The 10,000-nt window shown below is 44.4% G+C and overlaps 1 long non-coding RNA gene across 3 annotated transcripts in view; it reads right to left on the bottom strand.

The window, feature by feature from the left end:
- Positions 1–7,763, bottom strand: part of LOC143297425 (uncharacterized) — a 35,462-nt gene extending 27,699 nt beyond the window's left edge. For 2 of the 3 annotated variants that reach the window (XR_013057269.1, XR_013057270.1), the window contains exon 1: positions 6,471–7,763. This is a non-coding gene — a long non-coding RNA (uncharacterized LOC143297425). The remainder of the gene's footprint in view (positions 1–6,470) is intronic. The other variant, XR_013057271.1, reaches the window with a different exon arrangement.
- Between the last annotated feature and the right edge of the window lie 2,237 nt (positions 7,764–10,000).

Raw genomic sequence — 10,000 nt, 5'->3', positions numbered from 1 at the left:
TATTATTAATCCACTGAAAACAGCAATAAAAAAAAAAACCACACACCCAAAGTTTGGCTTCGGTATATCATCTATTCATTTATTCTTTATTCTCGTTGCTTATAGTCCAGCCGATCGCATAGGGCCATATCAGGACTGTCAAACCATGCAAATGCTCAACCGCGTCAACACAAAACTGTCACATTTACAACAACAACAACAACACAAAGACAAACCCACAAAACACAGTTCATGGCACAGTATCCCAACCATTTAGCTCCTTATGGCAAAGAAGACTGGGCCATGCTGAGCACGCCAGCCATTCCGCTTAACTTATCATCCCCAGATTACAAAAAAAAAATCGTAAAAAAGGAAAAAAAACAACAACAACAATACTTCAAAGCCAAACACAAAATACATAAAAAGGCCAGAGAGGCAAATAACACTGCAGAATGGGAAGCTAGTGCCCATTCCAGTGTTTACATCTCACTACCTAATCGCCATGAGCAAAACAGCACAAATAGTACATCACAGACTGCGGAAAAAAGGGGAAAAAAGTGTCAAGGCTTGCTTGAAAAAAGAAAAGGGAATGGACTGGGAAGGCAAAAAAAAAGGAGACAACAGTGAAGATAGAAAAAAAGGCAGAAACAGAGTGACAGAAAAGAGGAAATTTCTGGCACATAATTTCCAGAAGGTATATCATCTGATGTTACCGTGCACAGTACAAGTTAAAATACCTGGGGGAGGGGGCGGGTGGGGGGAGGGGGGTTTGGGGGGGTTCATGAGCGAATTTGGCAGTTTCCTTGTCGTTGAGAAAGTCCCCAGGTCAGGGGCATAGCCCTTGCTACTGGTACCATGTAACCCAGTAATCCAGTACTACCTGCCGCGTGTGAAGTCTCCCAACGACGGACCAGGCGGAGGAGGAAACCCAACGGCTGTGAAGGCGGAAGAGGATGACCAAAGGGCAGGGGGAGCTCTTATCCTTGACTCGAAGTCCTCCTAGGAGACGGAGCTCCGAAGAAAAAACCTGCACCTGCCGAGGCCGTCCTGCGCGTGGCAGTATCTGCACCTGTGGGACTGTGGGCGTCGGTAGGCGAGAGAGTGGGGAAGGGACTGCACAACTCCTCCTCACTAAAAACAAAAGTCACCTGTGCTGGTCAGGCAACCAGGCTGATGTCGGAACGACGAGCTAGCCCTTCATTTTCCCTTGCAACACCTGTGGGAAGTGCTACGCATCCAGAATCGGCCTCTTCTCCCATATGAGGACACACACCGACAGATAAGCCTGCCTGCCTACTCATCCGTCGGTCCGAGAATGTCCCTCCAACTCCACAGTAAACTCCATGCACTTAGGAACATTCTTAACTCTAAGCAAATTTTGCGCTGCAGATACCGTCTCTTGTAACCCGGCCCTGTTCCGGGAAAAAAATAAATAAATAAAACGAAAAAAAACACCCCTTGTGTAGATGAAGTTCACTTTGTATCATACGGTTGTGTTTGATGATCTGAGACAAAGATGTGTTCCGTTGAGTTATTATAGAAGACCAAGTAATTTTAGCTTCGTGTTTCTGTTGTGTTTGACAAATGGACCGCGTTAGTTCGAATCTTGCTACAAATGTAACTAATAAACCATAAAAAAAAAAAAAAACACGTATTGTCATGATTGGTTAACCAGAATACAGTTTTACTGAAGTACGCATGTAGTATAAAATCACATGCTTTAATCATATTCACACGAAGAAACAAAAAAACAAACAAACAAACAAACAAAAAACTAACAAACAAACAAACACACAAAAAACAGAAAGAAGTAATCACCCCTTCAACTGGTTCTACGAGTCTTGTTAACAAAGCTATCGTCATCGTTATCGTCATCTGTCTCTATCTCCCCCCATATCTCTCTGTGCGTGGGTCTTCCCTTGTGACTTCCGTTCTCTCCCTCTTTTCTTGAGAATGATCGCTCTTTCGTCTTTTCACTTCCCATCCTTTTTACCCACTACCGAAAAGCTAAACATGGAACAAAACACACACACACACACACACACACACACACACACACACACACACACAACGAAAGAAGGACAGACAGAAAGAAAAATAAACGAGAGAAAGAGAGGGGGAGAAAAGCAAAAGTCTGTTTTTTTTTTCTGGATGAAAAGCTCTTTCAGCTGCGACAATGTATAGGCTTACATTGCTTCTCCCAATGCATCGCTTTCACGTTTTCCAAAATCTTCTTTTTTGAATTCCATTCAATCGACAATTTTGAAGAAGACGCGACGCGCTATTCCCCCCCCCCCCGCCCCCCCCCCCCCCATTTAGACAGTACCCCTCCCCCCCACACACCCCCACCGCTGAAAAAAAACGCTTCACACACACACACACACACACACACACACAGGAAAGAAAAACAACCCGTGGTTATTCAGAAACACCCATCCCCCGAACACACACACAGTCACTCACCTCTACCCATCCCATGCCACAAACAACATTAAACCCACCCACCCATTCACCCATACCCCCCCTTCCTCTCCATTCCAACCCCCACCCCAACCTCCACCCCCGCCGCCCAGATACCCGCCACCCCCACCCCCCCACCCCCCGTCCCGTTGTGGGCAAATGTGCAAGCTAATCCTTGCTGCACACACACACACATACACACACTCTCTCTCTCTCTTTCTTGACGCATGCCTCAGATTCACCACACCACAAACCTACTCCCTTTGCTCCCCCCTCCCCCTGCCCCCCCCCCCCCCCCCCCCCCCCGACCCCCCGTACAGGACATTGCGCTAACATTGGGTCAACACAAAGACGGATTTCGGGGAAAGGGCGGTGCTCGGGATGGGGGTTTTCTGTTCTCATTACACACGCCAGAAGAGACGTGTACGAGCGGACCAGCAGCGGTCCGTGAAGGTCAGTAGCAAGTGACTGATGACCATGATGGTCAGGGGGCCAGGAGGGGGAAGAGGTGATGGTGGGGAGGATGTGAAGGTTGCGTGGGTGGGGTGGGAGGGCTATGGGGTGGCCGGGTGGCCGGGTGGTCGGGTGGGATGGGTGCTGTTCGTGTGTTCCTTTTTTGTGCCTGCTGCTGTCTTTGGTTTTGTAGTTCTTTGTTTTTGTTGTGCAGTTCTTCATTGGTAGGTCTTTGCCATTGCCCGGTACTACTGTACGAATGACGTCTGTCTGTCTGTCTGTCTGTCTCACTCTGTGTCTGTCTCTCTCGCCACGGAAACATATATATATTTACATGCATCGGGAGTTGTGGGAAGGGTTTATAAGCAATCAGTGAAAGGTAATAAATACAAAAGACAGAATTCACACACACACACACACACACACACACACACACACACACACACACACACACACACACATATATATATATATATATATATATATAGAGAGAGAGAGAGAGAGAGAGAGAGAGAGAGAGAGAGGACATCGAGACACAGACAGACAAGAGGAGTGGCAGACCAAAACCTAAACGAAATAAAGTTACGAACCGTTCATGACAAAGACGCCGGCAACTGTCAAACACAGGAGACAGACATTAACAAAGAGAGAGAGAGAAAAAAAAAAAGATGGAATGAGTACAGCTGAAAACTCAACAACAAAAGGGATTAAACAACAAAAGCTCGACACGAAAGGGACTGTGACAAGACCAACTGGAGTGAGGGCTGTGAGGATGGAGTGGGGGTCGCGGGGGGATTAGAGAGGGGGGGGGGGGGCGGGTATCGGGATGAGCCGCGTGGGGGTGGTGTTGCCACACAAATAGTGGCTAAAAAAACAAACCCAGTGAATGTTTCTGATATATCGGATCTTTTCTTTAAAGAGCTATCAACAATCGTAAAAGTCATGCACACATAGGGATTCCGGATTCGAACGCATATCAGGGAGATTGTTTCTATGTTATAAACATATTCACAAATCTGTCCCTCCCTGTCTCTGTGGCTGCCTTCACCTCTACACTCCATCTCGCTCACTGCGATCGGCTTCGGATCCACTCTGTTTACGCATACCCAGATTCAAACACTCGCCTGTTGGCCGCCGTTCGTTCTTTCTCTGGACCTTGCAATTGGAATGAACTTCCTCTTTCGCTTCGTCAAGTCTCCACACTCAGCTCTTTCAAGTCTGGCCTTAAACCCCACCTCTTTCCAAAATAGCCTTCATTCCCTGCCTCTTCCTTGTCTTCAGTTTCTCCAGTTTTAGAGTTATGCATGCGTGTGAATGGCTGGTGCGAAAGCGCTTTGATTTGTCTCTGCACAAGATTCAGCGCTACATAAATACCATTATTATTATCATCATCATCATCATTATTATTATTATTATTAGATCGTGCACACGCTTTCGTTGGGACCATTTCGTCGGGACTCCCCGGTCATTTTTAACGAGAACCGCGTGCGCATGCGTGTCTCCATTGCCCCGGTATTTCTTGGTCACCGAAATGCTAAGATTCCGAAGTGGAAATCGCCTGTTCTGACGAAGGGATTTTGAACTATTTCGGTGAATATTTTTGCAAGTTTGAAAGTCATATTTCGTTTTATGCTTATACCAGTTACTTGCTTTAATCTTCTGCGTTTACTTTGAGCGTGTTTCTTGTCAAATCTCAGCCACTCAAGTATTCGAACCGATGTATTTAAAATTCAACACAGAGCCTCATCCGGTTTCGACTTTGAAGAGACTTGACAAACCGAATATCAGTTTGAAGCATCATTTCATCCTCAGCACGCATACTTTTTTTCATGTCTTAGTGTAATTGAGGGAAGGTGAAACTGTTGTTTTGGACAACTGTCGACGGGATCTGTTATATGCATTCCGTTTCAAGGCAAAAAAAGTTCCAAGCCGATTTCGTGATGTGCTTTCTGTCATTTGTTAACGCCAGATCTCGATCGGAGGAATCTAAAAAAAAAAAGAAAAAAAAAAGATAAATAAAAAAATGTTTAAAAAAGATTTTAAGTAATAAACTTACCGCGTTGCTTTCTTTTAAAATGCTATATATATATATATATGTGTGTGTGTGTGTGTGTGTGTGTGTGTGTGTGTGTGTGTGTGTGTGTGTGTGTGTGTGTGTGTGTCTTGAGTTCTAAAGACCTTTTTGACGGCATAGTTTTTTGTTTTTTGTTGTTGTTTAGTTCAGTCTGTGCAAATAAAACGATGTGATCGAACTCTGCCGAAAAGTTGTCCGAAGAAAGGCAGCTAGTGCACACCCAGAAAAGTTAGTTATGGTGGCCGGCTGCCTGCGACGTCATGTGGCCATCGCTGTGCAAGCGACGAAACGTTCCCAACGAAACCGTGTGCACAATCTCCCTAATATCTAAACATTTAACCACGACGTGTCTCGGTATATATATATTTGGAAGATAATCATCAGAATTCTTCTATATTTTTTTCTTTACTTAAATCGACCAGGATGTGGTGTTGCTTTAGCTTTTCTAAGGTAACGAAAAACATTTTCTGTAATCAGGAATTTTTTTTTTCTTTAAAAAGAGATGGATCCTCCCTCTGATATGTTATAGTTTCTGTGACTGTTTTTGGTAAGAAGTGTTGATGCATTTTTCTGTGATCTGGTTTTGAATTTTCTAAATGCTGGCTTCGTTTCATCCCGAGCGCTCGAGCAGAACGTGATTTTGAGACTCTCCTGAGCACCAGGACAGGATAAGGACAGAACACTCTCCCCACTGGTAGGACACGCTTAGGACAGAACACTCTCCCCACTGGTAGGACACGCTTAGGACAGAACACTCTCCCTACTGGTAGGACAGGATTAGGACAGAACACTCTCCCCACTGGTAGGACACGCTTAGGACAGAACACTCTCCCTACTGGTAGGACAGGCTTAGGACAGAACACTCTCCCTACTGGTAGGACAGGCTTAGGACAGAACACTCTCCCTACTGGAAGGACAGGATTAGGACAGACCCCGTTTGGACTCTCCGTATTGGAAGGACAGGCTTAAGACAGAACACTCTCCCTATTGGAAGGACAGGATTAGGACAGAACACGTTTGGACTCTCCCTGTTGGAAGGACAGGATTAGGACAGATCACGTTCTGACTCTCCCTACAGGAGGGACAGGGTTAGGACAACACGTTCTGGCTCTCCCGATTGGAAGGACAGGGTTAGGACAGAACACTCTCCCTACTGGGAGGACAAGATTAGGACAGAACACGTTTAGGGGTCTTGGGGGTCGTGGAATAGACGGCAATATCCACATTTCTTTCTCTGTGTTCTTTCCATTCATTTTCGTTTCCTAGACGGGGGAAAAATGTAAATTTGTGTAGATAACATTGTAACATGTACTCTGCATTTCTTCCCCTGTCAAGAGACGTAAAGAAGGCCAGTCAAAGAGTGGAGGGGAAGAAATGAGCATACAATTTACAAGTTCTTCCGTCGTATAAACGGTACAGTACAGGAGAAGAGATGTGGATATTGCCGAATAGACATGATGCACGCATCGCTATAAACACACCACTCAGACAATAAGTATCTCACCTCCTCGTTGAAGTTTCAGGGTAGCTTTTTCAAACCACGTTTCCAGCTAGCCACAGGTCTTAAAGTATCCTTCCATCGACAACGCCCCGCGTACAGCGAAGAATGTCCGTGTTTTCCACCCCCCACAAAGTTCGCTTCACTGGTGACTTATCGTTCTCCTTCTTCTTCCATTAATGTTCAGCGGTCATAACTTTGACCATTACAAACATTTTCCGTTACACGACCAACATCGACTTGCCGATGACTCTGTCGTGGTTTATGTATGCTGGGTATTTTCGTGTCTCCATAACCCACCGAACACTGACATGGGTTACAGGATCTTTAACGTGCGTATTTGATCTTCTGCGTGCGTATACACACGAAGGGGGTTCAGGCACTAGCAGGTCTGCACATATGTTGATCTGGGAGATCGGAAAAATCTCCACCATTTACCCACCAGGCAGGCGGGACCAACAGATTGAAAAGTCCAACGCTTAAACCACTCGGCTATTGCGCCCCTTATCGTTATCGCAGTACATGTCCATCAACAGCAAAACGGATATTCACATCATCGTAGAAGTTTACGTCAGTTCCTTCCTTCACCTGCTAGACGCCAGAATGATCAACAGATTGATCGTTGGCCCGAAACAGAAGATTATGTAAAAGTAGACAGCTGCAATCATGGATACACAGCAAGCAAGAACAGCTGCATGGTTTTGTTGTTTTTCATTTTGTTTTTGTGCTGTCAGAAGTATTCACATTTCATACGAAACATAAACGCTTTGTGAGAGGCGAACATACCTGTTTGCTGGTCTAGTCATGACTGTGTTGGTAATCCAGCCCACAACTTGGAGATGGTTTTTTGTTTGTTCAACATCGTTTCATACCCACAGTTGCACACGGTCTTGCTTCACACGCGACACGAGAAACTGGATCAGTTTAACGCACTGGGAACTGTTCACACCACAACTGCATGGGGCCTTCTACCCGTCTCCTGCCATTGCTGTTATTTTTGTTTTCACACTGAATCTCCTGCGGCAAATGTTGGCGGGAGCTGCGAAGAAGAGAAAAAAACAAAAAACAAAAAAAACGATGGATGATGTAAAGAGGGTGCCCGTCAGTTTGAAATTAACCCCTCCCCCCAGCCCCCCTCCTCATTTTGCACAATTATGTCAATCCAAAACATCACATATTGCTGTACAAATCCAAAAACAGCAGCTTGTTCTTTAGCAACCCACTCACTTCGTAGACTCCGGAAGAAGACGCGGTTTTAAAAAGCTGCACAAGTCCACTGAAATGATTTATTATCCTCTGTTGTTTGCGTTTCAACGATTCTTACTTCAGTGTGTTTGAACAATCTGCGTGCTTTTATCTTCTTCGGAGACGTCGTCTTTTTTTCAACAGTGAAAATGACCCCAGTGAGCTTACTCAGTGTTATCTCATCCGGGAGCAAAAGTCGCGATTTTCTCGTGAAGTGATATATTTGCACGTGCTCTCTGACATGGTCCGCGAACATGATGTTTATCGTTTTCACTTTCATGGCTTCTCTCTTTCAAAGTTTTATTTCTGTTTCTCCCTCCTTTCTAAGTGTGTGTGTGTGTGTGTGTGTGTGTGAACAGCAGGAGAGATGACAAGAACCTTAATGTCCTCGTTTGTCATAATAATTTCCCCGAAAGGATTTCGCGTGCGCAAGCTCAGGAATTTAACACACCAGATTTTACCCTTTTACTTTTCTTCGGAAAAGATACATAAGTGGCTCAGCGAAGACGTTTATTTTAACGGTACAACTGCACTGAAATATAATCCGACAGCCGTTGGAGAGAATGCACTGAATATATTATGGAGATCACTTTTCAGGTTTTGTGGACTCTCCCAACTGAAAAGTGGGAAGGGAGGTAATCCTTTATTTTAGTTTCGGTAAATTCTGTGACCTATTCCAGCGAAACTGTTGTTCGTTTTGTATTGCGTGCATGTGAGAAGCTAGAGGAAGAATGTAATCTACCCTTCTAATGAAGAGCTAAGCTATAAAAAAAAATTAAAATTAAAGCGAAATGACCCCCTACCATAAACATGAACCACAGTTTGTCCACCCAAGCCGTCATGTGTTTTTTATTCACCATTGCACGGTTTACAGGGTCAAATTGAATGAATGCATCATAGCAGACGATGTTTTTGAGCTGGCAGGATAATTGTACATTCATGTAGCGACTGATCTGTATCAAAATCAAAGTACAATAACCCTCAAAACAGAACGAAAACCACCGAAACTGGGTTATAACAGCTACTGACGGTTATACCACCTCTACACTCCATCTCACTCACTACGATCGGCTTCGGATCCACTCTGTTTACGCATACCCAGATTCAAACACTCAACTGTTGGCCACCGTTCTTTCTCTGTCTCTGGACCTTGTAATTGGAATGAACTTCCTCTTTCGCTTCATCAAGTTTCCACACTCAGCTCTTTCAAGCCTGGCTTTCAAACCTACCTCTTCCCAAAATAGCCTCCCTTCCCTGCCTCTTCCTTGTCTTCAGTGTCTCCAGTTTTAGAATTATGTATGCGTGTGAATGACTGGTGTGAAAGCGCTTTGATTTGTCTCTGCACAAGATTCAGCGCTCTATAAACTCCATTATTATTATTATTATTATACCACTTCAACTATGATGGTGCGAATATTGCCGCTAAAATAGATTCCTGAATCTAGGATACTAAAAAAAAGGAAATTACCAGGAAAGGATTAATAGGACTCGATTTCATATTTCTTTTTACCTTTCCTATCAGCGTGTCTTTGTAATGCTGGCCCCGATGGTTGAAATAAGCTAGAGGGGTGTCCACGAAGTTCATGATTATCCAAACAAGTGTTGCATGTCCTCATGACATCCATTTACTGAGTATCTGAGGGCTTCAGAAATTTCACCAGGGATGGTATTTTCGTTGTGCAGACAGTCTTTTGCTCTTCATGACTATCTGATGCACTTCATTTTGCCACCTTGATAGATAAATAGATAGATAGATAAATTTGTATTTGTATTTCTTTTTATCACAACAGATTTCTCTGTGTGGAATTCGGGCTGCTCTCCACAGGGAGAGCGCGTCGCTATACTACAGACCCCCCCCACCCCCCCCCCCCCTTTTTTTATAGATTTTTTCCTGCGTGCAGTTTTAATTGTTTTTCCTAGTGAAGTGGATTTTTCTACAGAATTACGCCAGGAACAAACCTTTTGTTGCCGTGGGTTCTTTTACGTGCGCTAAGTGTATGCCGCACACGGGACATCGGTTTATTGTCTCATCCGAATGACTAGCGTCCAGACCACCACTCAAAGTCTAGTGGAGGGGGAGAACATATCGGCGGCACAGACAGATAGACAGATAGATAGAATAAATAGATAAAATAATGGCGCGGCCAGGTTCAGAAGCTGGATCACACAGGAAGGTCAGAAACTGGACTTGGGATGTCAGAAATAAATAGATAAATAAATAAATGAATAAATGAACGAATAAATATACAAACTGAAATAACAGCTCAGCCAGGCTTAGAAGCCAGCAAGGC

This window comes from Babylonia areolata, chromosome 22 (assembly GCF_041734735.1).
Source record: "Babylonia areolata isolate BAREFJ2019XMU chromosome 22, ASM4173473v1, whole genome shotgun sequence".
In the NCBI taxonomy this organism is placed as follows: Eukaryota; Metazoa; Mollusca; class Gastropoda; order Neogastropoda; family Buccinidae; genus Babylonia; species Babylonia areolata.
The sequence above is the reverse complement of the archived record's forward strand: the minus strand, read 5'-3'. Positions and strand labels throughout refer to the sequence as shown.